Genomic DNA, 19,007 nt, shown 5'->3' with positions numbered 1-19,007 from the left:
GGTAGCTGGGGAAGAAGGAGAATTTAGGTTTTATCTGTGCTCTTCACTCAGGGGAAGATGCTACAGGGCCCACCAGGGAAGGAGAAGTCAGAGTCAGAGGTAAATACTTGGGAGGTGGTGTCCAGAAATTCCAGCAAGAACTCTGGAGAGAAGAGTGAGGGAGAGCGCCTGCTGTGAGGCTGCTGTGAGTGTTGGGCAGGGACACACACGGGGCAGCAGAGAAAGGAGCAGGAAGGTGATAACAGGCTTCCCGAGGGAGGGAGGGTGTCATGGTGATAGTGATGTGCACAGAGTTACACATGTCACGGAGATGAGGGAGGATGGAAAAGAGCCAGTGAGAGGGGAGGGCGGGTGCAACTAATACATCCTGTACACTGTTTCCTGAGAGGCCAAGAGCAGAGGCCGAGAGAGGGGCTGAGCCAGAGCACAGGACACAATGAAGGAGACATCAGTTCAGTTGCTCAGTCATGTCTGACTCTTTGCGACCCCATGAATCGCAGCATGCCAGGCCTCCCTGTCCATCACCAACTCCCGGAGTTCACTGACACTCACATCCATCGAGTCAGTGATGCCATCCAGCCATCTCATCCTCTGTGGTCCCCTTCTCCTGCCCCCAATCCCTCCCAGCATCAGGGTCTTTTCCAATGAGTCAACTCTTCGCATGACATAAACATAAAAGTTGATAAATAAAAACATAGGTGTTCGAGTCAAGATTTTGATAAAACGCTCTTTTAAGGAATACAATTGGGATTTTAAGGAACTCCTTTTAAGGAATATAGAAATAAAATTGCAGATGAGATATTAACTCTTAGATGATGATTCACAAGAATGACTCCCCTGTCTAAAGAGTGACACCATCAGAAGCAATTCTGTGCAGAGGTGAGCGGGGAGACGGCACAGCACAGTGGTGGAGACACGTGGTCAATGGAGACGCTGGGCCTTCACGGGAGGAGGGGGTTCCTGTAGACCCCACATGCTGGTGTGCTGAGAACATCGAGCAGGAGTTACTTGAGCCATTGAGAGTCACTGTACTTGAAGAGGTTTTTGTTTACATATAATTTTATTTCCTTTTGGCTGCCCTGGGTCTTCTTTGCTGCCTGCAGGCTGTCTCCACTTGTAGCGAGCAGGGCCTGTGCTCTAGTTGGGTGGCTGGGCTTCCCACTTTGGTGGTTTCTCTTGCTGTGGAGTGCTGGGCCCTAGAATGCCTGGGCTCAGTCTTTGCAGTGTACAGACTTAATTTCTCTGTGGCGTGGGATCTTCTGGGGACCAGAGATCGAACCAGTGTCCCCTGCCCTGCAAGTAGATTCTTAACCACTGGACCACCAGGGAAGCCCCTGTACTTGAAGTTTCCATTGGAGCTACCTAAAACATGATAAAAGTGATCTCAGCAAAAGGGGGAAGGAGCAGTGAGCACACAGCCTGCCTTCCACCAAAGAGAGCCTGCTGGGTTTGCACAGACCCCTTTCCGTTTCTGAATCGCAGTTGTCATTTACTCATTTCCTCTTTCTCCACCTGAAACCCACACATGTCTTAAATTCTCCAAGCAATCTTCCTGGTGGCTTTCTTCCATGGAAGTAGAATTTCTCGGCAAAAGATTCTATGCAATCTTTCTATGTGAATATCAGAAGAAGGTGAACATTTTGTTTGAGGTTATGGTTCTGGAAATTCAGAATTAAATATGTTTCAGCTCACATTGGCCAAATGTGCTGTACCTGGCCTCAGCCTCCTGTATTTTAGTTGGTTCACTGGTGTCATTAAGGTCCTGGGATCCCTCTAGCCCCTCAACTACTGCATCCACCTCCTACGGCCTGGCAAAAAAAAAAAAAAAGCTCTCTGGTACCATTAATATCCCTGTTGATTGCAGATCCTGTGATCTTGCTGGTGCCTTGACTTGCTGCAGCTTCCTAAGTCCTTACCTAGGATTTGTTGGCATAAAGTTCAACCAGGAAAAACAGAAAACAAAACCTGTTTTAATGTGTCTCTTGATATTTGGTTTTGTTTTTACATTTGCAAGAGCAAAACAGAGAAAATGAAGCAAAAGTTACTTTCAAACATATGTGGTTACCTGATTTAGAATTACTGATTCAAAGAGTGTCTATAAAAATAAAATGTGACTTCCACTCCCAGCTTTAAGAGGAACAGTATCTGAACTTCCTCACCTGGCACTGGTAATTAGAAAGCTGAACAAAATACTGGGAACAACTGTTTTCAGATCCTGGACAGCAGGCCATGCAGGACTAAATTCCTAGAGTGAAGATGCATACACAAATCCATCTGATGGCTCCCGGCTGTCTGCCTTCAGGCAATTTCCATGCTGCAGGTACAGGGAGGGGAACCCAGATGCAGCCCAGCAAAGCCCTGTTCTGAGAACACAGGTGAGCCAGGGAGGCACAGAAGATGATATGTGTGGGGCAGGGGATTGAAAAGAAACAGCTACTGAGACAGAAAGAATGATTCCAAGTGCTTAATGGGCCCACTGAGTCTCTGCCATCTGATCACACACAGGTGAAATTCCACAAGGATGAGCAGGAACAACTTTTGAGGAAAGAATGATTACTGGAGACCTATGCATTGAGTGGGACTGGATGCCATGATCTTAGTTTTCTGAATGTTGAGCTTTAAGCCAACCTTTTCACTCTCCTCTTTCAATTTCATCAAGAGGCTCTTAATTCTTCTTCACTTTCTGCCATAAGGGTGGTGTCATCTGAATATCTGAAGTTGTTGATATTTCTCCTGGCAATCTTGATTTCAGCTTGTGCTTCATCCAACCCAGCGTTTCTCATGATGGACTCTGCATATAAGTTAAATAAGCACAGTGACAATATACAGCCTTGAAGTACTCCTTTTCCTATTTAGAACCAGTCTGTTGTTCCATGTTCAGTTCTAACTGTGGCTTCCTACAGGTTTCTCAAGAGGCAGGTCAGGTGGTCTGGTATTCCCATTTCTTTCAGAATTTTCCACAGTTTGTTGTGATGCACACAAAGGCTTTGACATAATCAATGTTTTTCTGGAACTTTCTTGCTTTTTTGATGATCCAGGGGATGTTGGCAATTTGATCTCTGGTTCCTCTGCCTTTTCTAAAATCACCTTGAACTTCTGGAAGTTCACGGATCATATATTGCTGAAGCCTGGCTTGGGGAATGTTGAACATTACTAGTGTGTGAGATGAGTGCAATTGTGCGGTAGTTTGAGCACTCTTTGGCATTGCCTTTCTTTGGGATTGGAATGAAAACTGACCTTTTCCAGCCCTGTGGCCACTGCCGAGTTTTCCAAATTTGCTGGCACATTGAGTGCAGTACTTTCACAGCATCATCTTTTAAGATTTGAAATAGCTCAACAAATAGTTGGAGAAACAGTGGAAACAGTGGCTGACTTTATTTTGGGGGGCTCCCAAATCACCACAGATTGTGATTGCAGCCATGAAATTAAAAGATGCTTATTCCTTGGAAGGAAAGTTGTGACCATCTTAGATAGCATATTAAAAAGCAGAGACAGTACTTTGCCAACAAAAGTCCATCAAAGCTATGGTTTTTCCAGTGGTCATGTATGGATGTGATAGTTGGACTATAAAGAAAGCTTAGCATAGAAGTATAGATGCTTTTGAACTGTGGTGCTGGAGAAGATGCTTGAGAGTTCTTTGGACTGCAAGGAGGTCCAACCCTGGGTGTTCATTGGAAGGACTGATGCTGAAGCTGAAACTCCAAAACTTTGGCCACCTGATGTGAAGAGCTGACTCATTAGAAAAGACCCTGATGCTGGGAAAGATTGAGGGCAGGAGGAGAAGGGGACGACAGAGGATGAGATGGTTGGATGTCATCACCAATTCAATGGACATGAGTTTGGGTGAACTCAGGGAGTTGCTGATGGACAGGGAAGCCTGGCGCACTGCGGTTCATGGGGTTGCAAAGAGTCAGACACGAGTGAGCAACTGAGGTGAACTGAACTGAATGCATTGAATAATGTCCAACATTCATGTGGGGCTGAGAATCCTCAGCAGCCAGAGTGAAGGAACCTCCTTGAATATGTGGGGCATTCAACTGAGACAGAAAATGCATGTATTAGAGCTGAAACTAAAAAACAAAAAAAAAGAGAGAGAGAGATGAAACTAATCACAAGCCTTAAAATAAAGGGCATATAGAATTGTACTAACAAACCTTAGCAATAATCATCAAAAGTGTCTGTTATAAAAGTAATCATTTCCTACTAGGAAAAAGCAAAATGAACACTTTCTGAAAACATACAAAGAAAACAAATCAAAAGACATTTCTATAGCCCAGGAAACTTCAAGACACTTAGGGGTCCTGTGTCAGACAGCAGGTCCGATGTATATTTCATATTATCTCATACCCATCCACAAAATGAATATAAACCCCTTTATATACACTGCAAATATGCTAGAATATTCAAGAAATTGACTACTTTCTGGAAAAATAAAAATTCTCAAGACCAATATTTAAAGCAGCTATAAGAAAAGAAAAATAAGCAAGGAAGGCTATAAAATAAATTTTTTCAAGAATTACTTCTGAAAATCATGTGAAGGCTATGCAAGCAAAGAACAACTGACTACAAAAGCACCACATAATTTTAGAGAATCAAGAATAGAGGAACAGAAGAAATCTGTATTTTGTGAACATAATTTAACCCTGATAGGAGTCGGACACAACTGAGTGACTTCACTTTCACTTTTCACTTGCGTGCATTGGAGAAGGAAATGGCAACCCTCTCCAGTGTTCCTGCCTGGAGAATCCCAGGGATGGAGAAGCCTGGTGGGCTGCCATCTATGGGGTCGCACAGAGTTGAAGCAACTTAGCAGCAGCAGCAGCATGAGAACTTGACATAAGTGACATAAAACAAAATGACACACCAATTTTACCTACTATTCTTGGTCTCCTAATCCATTAAATGCTCATTAATGATATATGAATCATTGCAGAGAAATTCTCCATCTCTAAAAAACTTAGGTTTCCTCACAATTTTTGTTCCTTTAAAGGAAGTCAAGCTGTACAGTCTAAGAAGTGCTTGCTCCAGAATATGTGGAATATATATACAATGGAAAATTACTCAGTCATAAGATCAAATGAAATAATGCCATTTGTAACAACATGGATGAACATGGTGATTTCACTTTAAGTGAAGTAAGTCAGACAGAAAGAGACAAGCATCGTATGACATCACACATGTGGAATATTGAAGAATGATACAGATGAACTTATTTACAAAGCAGAGGTAGAGTCACAGACATAGAAAACATGCTTATGGTTACCTAAGAGGACACGGGGGTGTGGGGAGAGGTGAGTCAGGAGTTTGGGGTCAGTACGCACACACTGCTGTGTGTACACCAGGTGACATAAGGAGCTGCTGTGTAGTGAGGGAGCTGTACTCAGTATCTTGTGACGACCTGTAACGGGAAAGAATCCGGAAGAATATATAGTCGCTCAGTCGTGTCCAGCTCTTTGGGACTCCAGGCCTGTACCTGCCAGGCTCCTCTCAAAGGAGGGATCACAAGGAGCTGGACACAACAGAGGGACTAACCACACAAGTCCTACTCTGCTCGTTCTCAGCCAACTTGGAGAAAGACAGGACGCCTTGTCAGCACTGCAGTAAGTTCTGCTCTAAGATGCCTGCCCTGTAGGGAACAATTTGAACATATTCTGAACTTCAGTTGTGCTTGCAAGTAATTTTGTCAGGAGAAACAGTTGGTGAGAGAAAGCACAGCTGACCCAGAGGAAACTAACCAGGCGGGAAAACACAGAACACAAGCTTAACACACAAAAAACATTAAACTGTTTAATGTTAATTAAACATTAAACATTGCGGGAAGTGTCCTAGTTCATGCTCTATTTGTCCACACTTAATTGAGTGTGCTCAGTTAAGACACTCTGTGTCTAGAGTGCGCTGTCATTCTTGGCTAATTTAAAATATAGTGTATTAATAGGAAATTGGAGGCATAATAAGGCAAACAGATCAGGAGACGACTGTCATCGAGAAGAGAGTTGATGACTTAAAGTGCCCAAGAGGAGGGACAGGCCACGCCACTGGGCCACACGGGAAAGGATCAGCCTTGTCCGGAGAGGGAGGGAGGGGAACTCAGCACAGGGGCCTTGACTGTGACTCCTCAGGAGGGAACAGTGAGCTGGGTGCGCAGGCTCAGGACTGGCTGGTGCGCGTGATGTTAGCGGCCATCCTCGGTGTCTGGCTCTGGGTGACAAGGGAAGGGGACAGTGGCCCGGAGCGCAGCTTAAATGTCACCTCCTCAGAGACACGTCCCCGTGTGCATCTGCGGTGACAGCTCCCCCATGTCTCCTACCCTTACCACCTCGGTCCTTCACAGCACCAGGGCCGGCCCTGTCTGCACCCGCTGGGGCTCGTCACCCATTCATCCTCGGGCCCCAGGACTCTTCTCCTCCCCGCCCCTCTCTGCCCCAGCCCCCCATCCCGCTGTGCCATTTCCCGCCCTTCACTTCATGGAGCTGATTCTTCTACAAGCTGTTCTGTTTATTCCTTGTCTGGTTCCACAGCGTCAGCTTTGCGGGAGCAGCAGAATCCTTTCTTTTTAAAGTGTGGTGGTCTTCTGTTTTACTCTCCTCTTGAATGTCAAGGACTATGAGGTGTCGTGGCTGGGTCCCTGCCCCCAGCACAGGCCTGGTACAGAGCACATGCGCTCTCAGCATTTGGGGAAGAACCAGCAGTGGTAAGCCTTGTTGCTGCCCCCCAGGGGACTGTTAAAAACAAGACAACAGCCCCAGAGGAGTTGCTTAGTTAGGAACCATGCTAGCAAAATAGACTTAAATGCAGTTTTGACTCTTCCAGAAATGAAATCTTGAACCAGTCAGCCAGGAATCTTCTGATTATCACTAGTTAAGTCATCTGCCCGAGAAAGCTTTCCAGCCTCTATTGGAAAGTAACCTCACAGTAACCACTTGGATTCTTTGCCCAGTACAACTTCCTTGTTCCTGATCCCTTATGCCTATAAAAGTCTTTTATTTTGTGCAACTCCTCAGAGTTTCTAACTGCTAAATTGGATGCTGCCTGATTCATAAATCTTTAAATAAAGGCACTAAGATTTTAAAATTTTACTCAGTTGAATTTTATTTTAATAGGGCATATAGCTTATTTTGGAGAAGGCAATGGCATCCCACTCCAGTACTCTTGCCTGGAAAATCCCATGGATGGAGGAGCCTGGTGGGCTGCAGTCCATGTGGTTGCTAAGAGTCGGACATGACTGAGCGACTTCACTTTGATTTTTCAAATGGCAACCCACCCCAGTGTTCTTGCCTGGAGAACACTGCAGGAAGTGTCATAAAACGTATATCCCTGGGACATGCAGGAAGTGTCATATGTGACGCATATCCCTGGGACACGCATCACAAGAGGGCATGTCCCAGGGATGGGGGAGCCTGGTGGGCTGCCGTCTATGGGGCCGCACAGAGTTGGACATGACTGAAGTGACTTAGCAGCAGCATAGCTTATTTTAAGATTATATTTGGCTTTTAAGAGATTGTTATAGATTCAATTGAGCTTGCTATGAATGATGTCGGATTCAGGATCTCCGAAGAAGATTTAGCTTCAGGACCAGGGACCAGGATTGATCACTCAAGAGTGTTTGTGTAGCAGAGTTTTATGACAGTGGGAAAAGGTCAGAGAAAGCTTCTGACATGGACAGCAGAAGGGGGTGGGGAGTGCCCCCCCTTGCTAGTGTTAGCAAGGGAGGTGTATACTTTTTAAATTAGTTACTACAATAAATCAAAAGAATGTCTCAGGTTTGTGAAAGTTTTACCAGACCCACTCCCATAATTAACATTTTAGGATAACAGGATTAGAATTTAACAAAAAGATCCTACCAGACCCATTCCCATAATATACATTCTAAGATATCAGGATTAATTGGAAGGTTTTCAGGAAGGAGAAACTGTCCTCAAGCAGGATACATGGTTGTTATATAATCCCTAGTACAGAGTTTAAGTGGCTCAGATGGCAAAGCATCTCCCTACAATGGGGGAGACCCAGGCTGGATCCCTGGGTTGGGAAGATCCCCTGGAGAAGGAAATGGCAATGCCCTCCAGTACTCTTGCCTGGAAAACCCCATGGACAGAGGAGCCTGGTAGGCTACAGTCCATGGGGTTGCAAAGAGTCAGGCATGACTGAGCAGCTTCACTTTCTTTCACAGAGTTTAAACCGAGTTGTGTAATCGTCAGTTCTGGGCCTAAAGAAAGAAAGAAAAATGTTTTAAGTGACTAAGACTAAGGAATGTAGAGGAAAAAAGATGTTTGTCCTTTCCTCCTCCTTGAGAACTCCAGACCCTCTCTCCTCGGCTTCCCCCAGACTTCTTATCAACCTGCCTACAAATTGACTCTCTCACTTTGAGCACCTCTTCAGCCTGTGAGCTCCATGAGAACATCAGGCGAGAAAGAGAAAAGACCTGAGTAAATGTCATGATGACTGAATAGCTGTACAGATAAAATGATTAAACAGAGTCCATGTGAAGGTTACATTCACTGAAGATTAGCTTTTTCTTCCTCCTCCCTCCCTCTTTCCAGAATAGAAGTTCAAGGGACCTTTTATCACCCTCACCTCATATGGAACTCCAGTGGTCTGGGTGATTTTTATCTTTTCTTTTTTTGTACACTGGAAGACATTTCATGACTGTACCCCTCAAAACTGAGAAAATCACTACTTGAGGGGCAGGGACCCTCCCTGTTGTCTGAGTCAAAACAGAACAATATGTGAACACAGGATATTGAGGAGGTGGCTGGGCCCCTGGGCAGCTAGAAGGAGGGAGACAAAGGCAGAGGGGTGCTGTTTCCACCTCCCTCCTCCCAACATGACACATTTGCCCCTCTTGGTACTTAATCAGTCTGATCCTGATTATCTGGAGATTGACATGTCTGCTGGCAGATGGTGTGGTCTTAGGTCACAGCATTGCAGGCCACCAGACCTCAGTTCTGAGCTGTTTGCCAGACCTAGGACGAGTCTTCAGCATCTTAGATCTGCTGTTTTATCCCTAAGCATTGACAGCGGTACTCCCTGTGTGAGGCCCAGAGCCAGAGGCATCAGCACTTGGGATTGGTCATGGAAAGGCTGCAGCCCCGTGAAGGCTGCCCCTAGAACCCCAGCCGGAACACGAGTGGTACGTGCAATATCTGGATGAAGCAGTGAAGATGTCAGCGAGAGACACGCAGTTGGTGCCAGAACAGCATTGAATTAGAGCACTGGGCTTTTCTCCACTCACTTCCAGAGGGTCAGGCCCTATTGCCACTGGCCACATACCCTGAGTGATAACCATCTCCTGGGAACTCCAAGTCACAGCCTGATGGCTGGGCCTCCACAGGGCTGAAGGATGTGTCAGGAGCGGTTTGCCCACAGATGCTGGGCACCCCAGGGCTCTGACAGGGGCTGGTGAGGTTGGCATGTCAGGGCCCCACAGCACAGGGTACTGGGGTGCCTGGTCGGGGCTGCCATCACCTAGGGCCATACCACCATGAAGGCCCCTGGTAATTTCTGAGCTCAGAAGCTAAAGCAAGGTTGAGCCTGGCTAGTACTTGGTTGCAAGACCAGCTGGAAAGACCAGGTGCTGTGGACTTTCCCGCTTGTCTCTCCTTTCCTCTCTCTCACCCTTGGCCGCCGCCCCCTCCCCTGGCACAGATGGGCTCTCCTTTGGCCATTGGGAGGTGCACATATTGTTGAGCCTTGGCCTGGGTGGGTGCTGTGGGGGTTCTGACAATGGGCAGCACAGTTGGGCTGGCGTCCTCTGTGCTTGCTGGCCACTCTGGGTTGGTGGGCAGGTTGAGTGCCTACAGGAAGGCAGTACTTTACAGCATGGAACTGTCTGCATAAAATGGTTCTCATGGTGACATTGGACCTCTGTGTATTTTCCACATTTAAAGAACTGTAGCACGTCTGTGTGTGTGTGTGTGTGTGTGTGTGCATGTGTTAAAGACAGGAAAATTCTGAAGCCAAACAAAAAATTGGATCACATGATAAAATATGAATAAGCTTCAAAAACATGACACTGTGTAAGAAACCGGACCTAAATGGCCACAGTTGTACAAAGCCATGTGCTTGAAATACACAGAATAGGCAATTCCATGAGGATGAAAGAGTGAGGAATGTGGAATTTAAGTGACTGATTAAGGAACATTAGGTGTCTTTGTAGGGAGATAAAATATAAAATCTTCTGGATCAGATAGTGATGATGGCTATACAACTATATAAATAGGCAATCACTAAAATATAGTGGTCAAAGGAGAATTTTTGGGTATATGATATATATTTCAACTTAAAATGATTAATTTGAATTTTTTTTCAAAAATAACAAAACCCACATATTATCCTCAGTGCTTTATTTGGTTCTCACTCTAAGCTCTGTAGACATAAACAAACATGCCTGTGTCTGTGTGTGCATGCTCAGTCGTGTTTGACTCTTTGTGACCCCATGGCCTGCAGATAACCAGGCTCCTCTGTTCATGGAATTTTCCAGGCAAGAATACTGGAGTGGGTGGCCATTTCCTACTCCAGGATATTTTCCTGATCCTTCACTGTTTCTTCAGAATTTGTCTCCAGAGCAAGGAGTCAGCCACCACCACTCGCCTAGGCTGAGACTCAGGGCACACAGAGGAGTGGGGACATGCTCTGGTGGGAAAGAGGGAAAGCGTGTCCTGCTCAGAGCGTGTAATATGGGGAAGCCAGAGGCAGGCTGGCAGGAAGAGGGCCATCCCAGGTGACAGCTTAGATGAGATTTGGCTTCCCCCATTTGGTACTAAATAGAAAGGAAGAAAAATAAGGAAGGTGACAGTCACTGACCACGCACTGAATCCTGGAGCCCATTGCTGCAGGGGCTGGGGTCTGGTTTTCCAGGTCGGTTGCTGCAGGGCAGGACCTCGTGACTGGAAGGAGAGGTTCCCCAACTTCCCAGTGTGTTAAGAAAGTTCTTCATTTCAACATCCTTCTCTGGTCGTCTTCAATTGGATACTCTGTGGATAAACTTGAAACAGTGTTTCTGAAATTAATTGCAAACAAAGGTAATAATTACGTTATTGTTGAGTAACAATGATAATGTTAATTTTCATTATAATTAATTTCAAGATTTCTCATTGAATACCTACATTACAATACAAATATTAACAAAAACCCCCAACAACCTGTCGGGCCATCTGGTCGACCTCGCCACAGCAGCCACCAATGTCAGCTTTGTGATTCTCACACAGATGTATCCGTGTCTCATACCCGGGAAACCCAGCGCCTCCACACAGACACCATCCTTTCCACTTCTGAGCCCGAGGAGAATAGAAGGGACTCCTGGCGCCCCTGGAATAGGTGCAGCCCGACCTGCAGGAAACCCGTCTGCGGAGTCCTGAGCACTTGACCGGGAACCGTGGCCGCCTGGGGGACGACCGTGAAGGCAGCGGGACGACCGTTCCCCCAAGGTGGCAAGGAAGCGCTTCCGGCGCTCTTTGGGGAGGAGGACGGGCGGCCCGTGGTCCCTGCCGGTGCCTCCGGTTCTGGACACCAGGGCCGGCCGTCTCCGGGGAGAGGACACACGTTTGTGAATCGGGACTATCGGGGTCCATGGGGGAGGCTGGGAAGACTGGACATGTCTGCGTGCGGCCGTGTGGTCCGCACCTCCGGGCGCGTGGGAAACATGGAGAAGGTGTAACCCCGCGGACGCCGGCGCCGTGACCTTTCCTGCTCGCGCTCAGCTGCCCCGGCGGTGCCCGCGGGCAGAAGGGGCCCCGCGGCGCGCTGGTCCACCCGGCCGGGCAGCGACACCGACCGCCGCCGCCCGCCCAGGCCGCGGACCTGCAGCCCGAATCTCCGGAGACAGCAGGCTCTTCCCGGGTCTCATGGCACCGGGAGCGTTGCCGCTGTCACCCCCGGCCTCTGGAGCTCTGCCCCGGGCTCGGCGGCCGAACCTTCGCGGGAGTCGCCAACGTTCCCCAGGAAGGGACGGGCTCACGGCGGCCGCTGGGTGGCTCCCGACGGGCGGCGCACACGGCCCCGGGCGGACCCCGACCGCCGGGCCGCCCTGACGCCCCGCTTGTCCCGCGCGTCCGCCTGGGAGCCGGCTCCCGGCCCGGCAGGGCGCGGAGACCCAGACACCAGACGGGAGGGCGGGAGCTGGGAAGACCTCCCCGGGCAGCTGCGGGAGAAGGCGCGCTCCTCAGCGATTCCCGAGGCTCGGAGCCAGGCGGCCCAGAGGGCAGGTCCCTGCTCCCGGGCGGACTTAGGAATTTAGTGAGACTTAGACTGTGTGGACTGTAAAACTGAAACCATGAAAGGACTGGGTAAAATCATGTATGAATGATTTTTATTCTGTGGAATAGAAAGAGTGGAATCATGATACAACATTTGTTTTAAAACAGTCTCTTCAGAAGCCATCAAAGAAATGAATGATAAACAGCCATAGATCACCTTTTCATATTCCACACGGAAGGTCCAAGATAACAACTCAGCGTGGGAGGAACATTTGTGCAAATACTTGTGTACTAAGATTGTTGATATTAGTATCACTCAGTATAAAAACAGGACATTCAGGAAACAGCCATTAAGACGGATCTGGGAAGGAAATTTGTATCGGTACTGACTTGGAAAGATCTGTATGATGAATTGTTGGATAAAATACCCAAGTTATAGGATTTCCACTGGTGCTAAAAGAAAAAAATATATATACATTTGTACATTTATCTTTTAAACGAACTAAGATGGAAAGGCAAATGAATTAGAACAGCTAAAGCAGCTTTATAAAAAGAATACAATCTTTCGCATAGCTTGGCACCTGGTGCCAGAAAGAAGTGTCTTCAGAAATCAAAAGGAGCCACACCGCCTGCTTTTCTGCCTCCTCCTCCTGTGGCCTCCAGGCAGGCAGCTGGCATCCTAGCCCCTTAAAGTCACTGCTCCACTCAGACAGACGCAGATCCAAGGAGGGGTTGGTATGACCTTGGCTCTGCAGACTTGGGCTCCTCAGCCTCTTGCCTCATCCTGGGAGCCCCCAGCCAGTCAGTCATCACCCCAGTCTTCCCCACCAGAGGCGACTGGCCCCACTCTGCAGGGGGCAGCCCTTGTCTCTATGAGCTCTGAGCTGTTTTCCCAAAGGAAGGATTTTCCCTTTGCACCCAGGTATGAAGCAAGGGGATGACTGACTTTTTGCACCTGGACCCATCGTACACTTTGTCCTCACATCTGGCCCTAATTATCCCCATGAGGGTAGAAGAAGGCCGTTCCCTTTACATAGGAGGTGTGAGTCAATGGGACGCCTGAGCTTTCACATCTGGACCTTTCATGCACATTTGGTATGCACTCAGCTCCTGAAGACACAAGACAGAGACAGGGTTAGGCCTCTTAGCGTGGTGTGGCCATTGCTTCCATAAAATATCCAGGGTCTCTAAGCAGCACCAGGGAGGCAAGAATAAAGAAGCATGCAATCATTCAAGCCACACACACACACACACACACACACGGAGAGACTATAGAATCCACCTGATCCTAAGGGAAAATGCAACTCTGGAATCAACCACGTCAATGTGTCATGCAGAAGATAATCTAAATGACCTGATTCTATAACAAATTTTCAATTATTAATAAATATTTGCTGTCCTTGTGTTTATTCTGAGATTACTGAGAGTAACATGGCCAGTTTTACATTACTTAAAAAAGATTTATTTCATGGGGCAAAATTTAATAAAACTTTACTTTTCTTCAAGTAAAACTCCAGCATACAGTAATTAAAATACTACTTTCCTGAGCCAGAGCCAGCAAGTTTTTCTAAAGGGCAGATAGTAGATATTTTAGACTGTCATATGACCTCTGCTGCATCTACTCAATTCTGTTATTGCAGCAGGAAAGCAGTCTTAGATATCTTTATAGACACTGAAATTTGATAGCCATATAATTCATATGTCTCACAAAACTTTATAACATTTAAAATAATAAAAATCATTCTCAGCTTTTAGGTCCAACCAGCACAGATTGTGGTAGAATTTGACCCAGGGGATGTAGGATGCTATGGCCTGATCTATAAAACCACAGTGGAACTGTGAGGGGAAGCATGCTGACTGAAACCTCCCACCCTGGCCAGGCACCACAGTAACCATTTGCATGAGTTGTTTTATGACAGGAGGTCCTGGTAAGGAACAGGGAACTAACAAGCCTCCAGCAGCTGGAAGAGTTCGGGAAAGGTCAAAAGGAGACATCACAGGTCCGACCACCTCCCAGAATCCTTCTCTCTGGCATCCATCTTGGCTGAACCAAGATGTGCACCAGCAGGAAGGACTCTGAGTCAGAATGATTGGCTAAAGACAACCCAAAAACTAATCCCATCACCGTAAAACCCGAGACTGTGAGCCGTGTGGCAGAGCTGTTCTGGGTTCCCTTACCCTACTGCTCTCCATGCGGGTGCCCTTTCCCAATAAAATCTCTGGCTTTGTCAGACATGTGTCTCCTCAGACAATTCACTTCCGAGTGTTCAACAGGAGCCCAGTTTCGGGCCCTGGAAGGGTCCCCCTTCCTGCAACAGTACCACCTGATGTGGAACACCCACTTTGTTCTCAGGAATCAGTGACCTGTAAGGATGTGGTTGTGAGCTTCATCCAAAAAGACCAGCCCTGTCTTGTGATGCTGGAGACATCAGTCATCTGTGGGTGAGACTGTCACTATTTAATAGAGAATCACCCAGAATAGCTTGGCCGGAGTCAACTCTCATCCCCACCCCCCACCTCTTCTAAGGCTCACATTTACCTGAAGGACATTTTTAACAAATTATATTTTAAACTAGCCCTGAAAGAGAAGACACTTTTCAGACAAGCACAAATGAATAAATGAATTATAAAACTTACTACAATGTTCTCAAGCAGTTTAATATTTCACTATATGGTTTTTTTCTCTATAAACTAGCAAGTTCCATAAGGGTGAAGGACATCTAAGAAATTACATAAACAAGATCAGAGCCCTGGGAAGTCCTAAATATCTGTCTCCTTGAACTGAGAGCTTAGGGCAAAACTTAGCAACTTCCCATATTTTAGCTTAATACTGAAAATGGATTTTAGTGATATTTTCAATTAAAGTTTTCAATGCATCAGTTTAGCAGGGGACTTACCAGAATGAAACTCATCTTTCTTGCAATAACCCAGTTACACCCCCACAAGATGCCTGTGCCTTGAGGCTGTGCAGTTAGAAACTGCCCATATTATCAGGGAAAGAGCGCACATTTCAAAGCAGGTTATGTGTTTAGGAGAGAGTGGAGGGTGCAAGGTGCGGGGAAAGGAACAAGTCCATTTTCCTGGAAGGTAGAGGAATCAGGTCCTGATTCACTGAATTGGGAGCATCTATTTTCCACATAGATTTTCAGAGACGCAGCTGGTGAAGACAGCGGATTGGCGCTGAGCTTGGCTGTCCTCCCACAGAAAGGAGAGCTGAAAATACCAGACTACTGCACGTTAGAGCAGCCTGACAAGGCTGCTGCACAGAAACCCCCCTCAAAGCCTGATGTGCCAGTCAAGGTTGTGGACAAAAACAAAAAGTCCCCACAAAATTACAGCCAGGAGAAGTGTGCATCCGTCTCCCATTTAGATGCGGAGGGAGGCAGCCCAGGGTTGGTCTGGCAGGGCTGTCCCAGAAAGCTCCATTCCCATCCTAGGAATACTGTTCTGTCATCCCAGGGGCGTTTGCCCCTCCAGGGTGGACAGGGAGCAGAATGGAGCCTCCCTTTCTAGGCTGACGTTCCCAGTAGCAAGACAGCAGGAGAAGAAGAGCCAGGTTCTTTCACCTAGAAAATAGTCAACAAGTTGCACAAATTGTTTTCCCTCCATCCTGGAAGGACAGCTTGTCTTGTAAGCATCCCAGCTTCAGAGGATGATGGGAATGTCTGTAGTCTCGGGCAGCCATGTGCTCAGTTCAAAACTGAGTGTGCAATCACCCTAGGAGAGAAGTGACCAGACTCCTAGGAGCCAAATGGGCATGTCTGCCATGTTCCCTCTACTCATACCCTTCCCAGAGCTCTTGCTGTATGAGAGTTTGTCCTTCAAATTGCATCCATTCACATTTCAGGAATGGGCTGAAAATCATGAGTTCATGGGTGGTTCTCATTAGATTTGCTGGTAGGCCATTGATTGAACTCCACTGCTAACCCACAGAGTGTCTCTGGCCAGGGGTGGCACTGGGGCAGGCAGTGTGGGCAAAGAATAATAAGGTACACAGTGGGAGCACCAAGGTGTCAGCAGAGGCTTCAAATCACAGGGGAAAGGAAAACACGGGGATACACTTGGGGTCAACACCCACATAGTGTTGTAGGAAAATAACTAGAATTAAGTAATTACTTCCCTGATGGTTCAGATGGTAAAGAGTCTGCCTGCAGTGCAGGAGACCCAGGCTTGATCCCCAGGTGGAGAAGATGTCCTGGAGAGAGGAGTGGCTCCCACTGCAGTATTCTTGCCTGGAGAACCCCGTGGACAGAGGAGCACGGCAGACTATAGTACATAGCGTTGCAGTCAGACCTGACTGAAGCGACAGCATGTATGCACACAGATACCTTAACAAGAAGACTAGTGAAGACCAGAGACATCAAAAGAGCCTAGACCTCTGAAGAGCTTCGAGAGTGCTCCATGCCCAAGATGTAAATGGAGAGTACATGGAAGGCGCCGACTACAGCTCCCCCTACGGCTCCTCTTGTCTGTCTCCCCCATTAGTAGGTCAAGAATGAACCAGGGGACCCTGAGTGGGCAAAGCAGAAGCCCGAGGGCAGGACCCATCCTCCCTGGCCAACCCCCTTCCTTCTGTCTCCACAGCCCAGGGGCCCTAGCCACCTGTGCTCCATGCCACACACCTGTGTAAACAGGTGTTATCACTTCTCCTAAAGAGTGAAGCACACTGGCGGAGAACTAGCACCTCCCAAACAGTGACACCCAACTTTAGACTAATGTGAAATTTAGGAAAATACAAATTGATGTTAAAACAGCCTATAACATAGCTTTTATTTTCACCAATGCCTGCATTATACAATTAGTCATAAGTAATCTTGTTCTAAACATAGGCTTTTAATTTAGAAATAATGCTGTTTTCTACTTTTTCAAAAATGTACCTTTGCAGCCAATGTTCAATTCCTCTCATGTCTTCTTAACCAAAGCAGACTTTTTTTTTTTTTTGCATCTTCAGAGACCCTGTCAGAGTGTTTCCTGAAGGTTAGGTGAGAGTTTCCCGGGTCACAGTCATCCCTTCTCCTGTTGCCAATCCCTTCTCCTGTGCCAATCAGCACAGGTTTTTTTTTAACCATAAACGCTGGTTCTGAGAGCACTCGCTGAGTGACTGGCTCGCATAGACACGGAGCACTTTGTCCCCATCAGCGTCTGTGGCTGGTGTGGCCACTTGGAAGCAGCCTGGCGTCCCGGCCCTCACGCTGGGCGAGCCACCCTGCGGCCCCTTCCCTCACCGCTTCCACCCCCAGGATCCCAGGGCATTAGACCCTCGGGGCCGCTCTGCACTCCTACCTGACCCCTCACGGGTATGGACAAGTCATCCTTGTGCCGGTCCAGGAGGAAGGAGGTTCTGTCACAGCCCAGGGAGACCCACGGAGGAGGCTCCATCCCCTCAGAGGCTCAGGACTCCTCACGGAGGTCCTCAGGTCTCCTCAGGACTCCTCAGGACTCCTCAGCGCCTGCCCTCTGGGTTCTCACCCGCTGAACAAAGACTGCAAATGCCTCTGGAAGTGGGGTGGCTGTGGGGCAGGTGAGACTCGAGTGAGTCCAGTGTGGAGGGCAGGGGTTTCTAAGTTGCAAAGCACAGGCCAAGTCTTTTATGAGCTGGAAGTATGGACCACTCAGAACCTGCCCACCAAATGGAGGGATTGGTTGGCATCCTTGTTGAGGCAGTCTGAGCATGGGCTAGAAAGGAATCTCCAGGCACAGCATTTCAGAAGGCAGTGGGTTGATTACAAACAAAGAGATAATGTGGGCACTGCCAGCACAGTGGGCTGACCTCCTGGCAGACCAGGGAGATTTGGCAGTTTTTGTGGGTTTAATAACCAATTTTTATGGCCTCAAGACAAAGAAAATTCCTGCTGTAGGGCTGGCATCGGGTGATTGATTAGGGTGCTGTGGGGGTGTTTACTGGAGTGGGCATCTTTGCCTAATTGGGAGTCAGGAAGCTTGTTAGTGATGATTCGGGGTTTTGGCAATGGTTACAAAGGGCTGAGTTACCTTCAGAAGTGTCGTTGGTCCTGGGCTCGGCTTCTGTGGCCTTGGACAGGACTCACCAGTCCTGAGTGTAGGTTTCTTAGAGAGAAATGAGATGGTGGAGAAGGAGAGCTCCTGGTGAGAGCCTGACATCCATCCTTGATCTCAGCACAGGAGCTGCGGGTTTCTGTGTGCGCAGCTGTCCCCAGGTCAGAGCAGCTGCCTTCTGTGGGCCTGATGGTCAATCCTGATTACGTAAGACAGATGCAAAATGAGAGTTAAGACCTTCGTCAGGTTGTCCTCTGACCCCTTCATTCACAGCCTGGAACAGTGCTTCATGACACCTGCTGTCCCCACTACACACTGAGGGCTCCCTCCCCAGAGCACGTTCATGGAGGCCCACTTTGTTCCTGGCCCATTCCAGACACGGGCTCAGCTGTAGGTCAAGCAGGAGGCTGCAGACCCCAATTCTTATATGAAACTAACAGGCTCAGAGACAGAAAAAATAAAATGTATGCAAAGTCCAATGGTAATACGTATCTTGGGGAAAAATAAAATCAGGAAGTTTAGGTGAATTTCAGAATGTGTTTAGAGAGTAATCAATGGGGATGGCAAAGTGTTCTGAGCTGGGAGTGCAGCAAGTGCCAAGACCCTGAGGCCACAGTGGAAAGCATGTTCAGGGTTTTAATAGTGTGGATTCTTTGATTTTTCTTGAGTCTATTTTCCTTTCTCTTTTCTAGCTCATTAATATAAACCTGGGCACCAGTTTCTTGAATTCAGCATATTATATTGTGGTGAGTCAAAGTGAAAGCTTCAGTGACTTTGGATCAAGTGAGCACCTGTTTATTG

General features: G+C 47.5%; 1 long non-coding RNA gene across 2 annotated transcripts; it reads right to left on the bottom strand.

Moving 5' to 3' along the window:
• Nucleotides 1-12,287: 12,287 nt before the first annotated feature.
• LOC147373346 (uncharacterized) lies at nucleotides 12,288-18,405 on the bottom strand. Of its 2 annotated transcripts, none has more exons than XR_015161813.1 (2): nucleotides 18,183-18,387; nucleotides 12,288-13,301 (listed from the first exon to the last, which is right to left on the bottom strand). It is a non-coding gene; the product is annotated as an uncharacterized LOC147373346 (long non-coding RNA). The 2 variants fall into 2 exon arrangements; XR_015161814.1 differs by lacking the exon at nucleotides 12,288-13,301 and adding an exon at nucleotides 13,582-15,757 and having other exon boundaries at nucleotides 18,183-18,405.
• Nucleotides 18,406-19,007: the final 602 nt, after the last annotated feature.

This window comes from Bos grunniens, chromosome 4 (assembly GCF_055505025.1).
Source record: "Bos grunniens cultivar Pamir isolate PY7600 chromosome 4, Bosgru_T2T1.0, whole genome shotgun sequence".
Classification (NCBI taxonomy): domain Eukaryota; kingdom Metazoa; phylum Chordata; class Mammalia; order Artiodactyla; family Bovidae; genus Bos; species Bos grunniens.
Note: the sequence above shows the minus strand (reverse complement) of the source record. Positions and strands in the feature narration are given on the sequence as shown.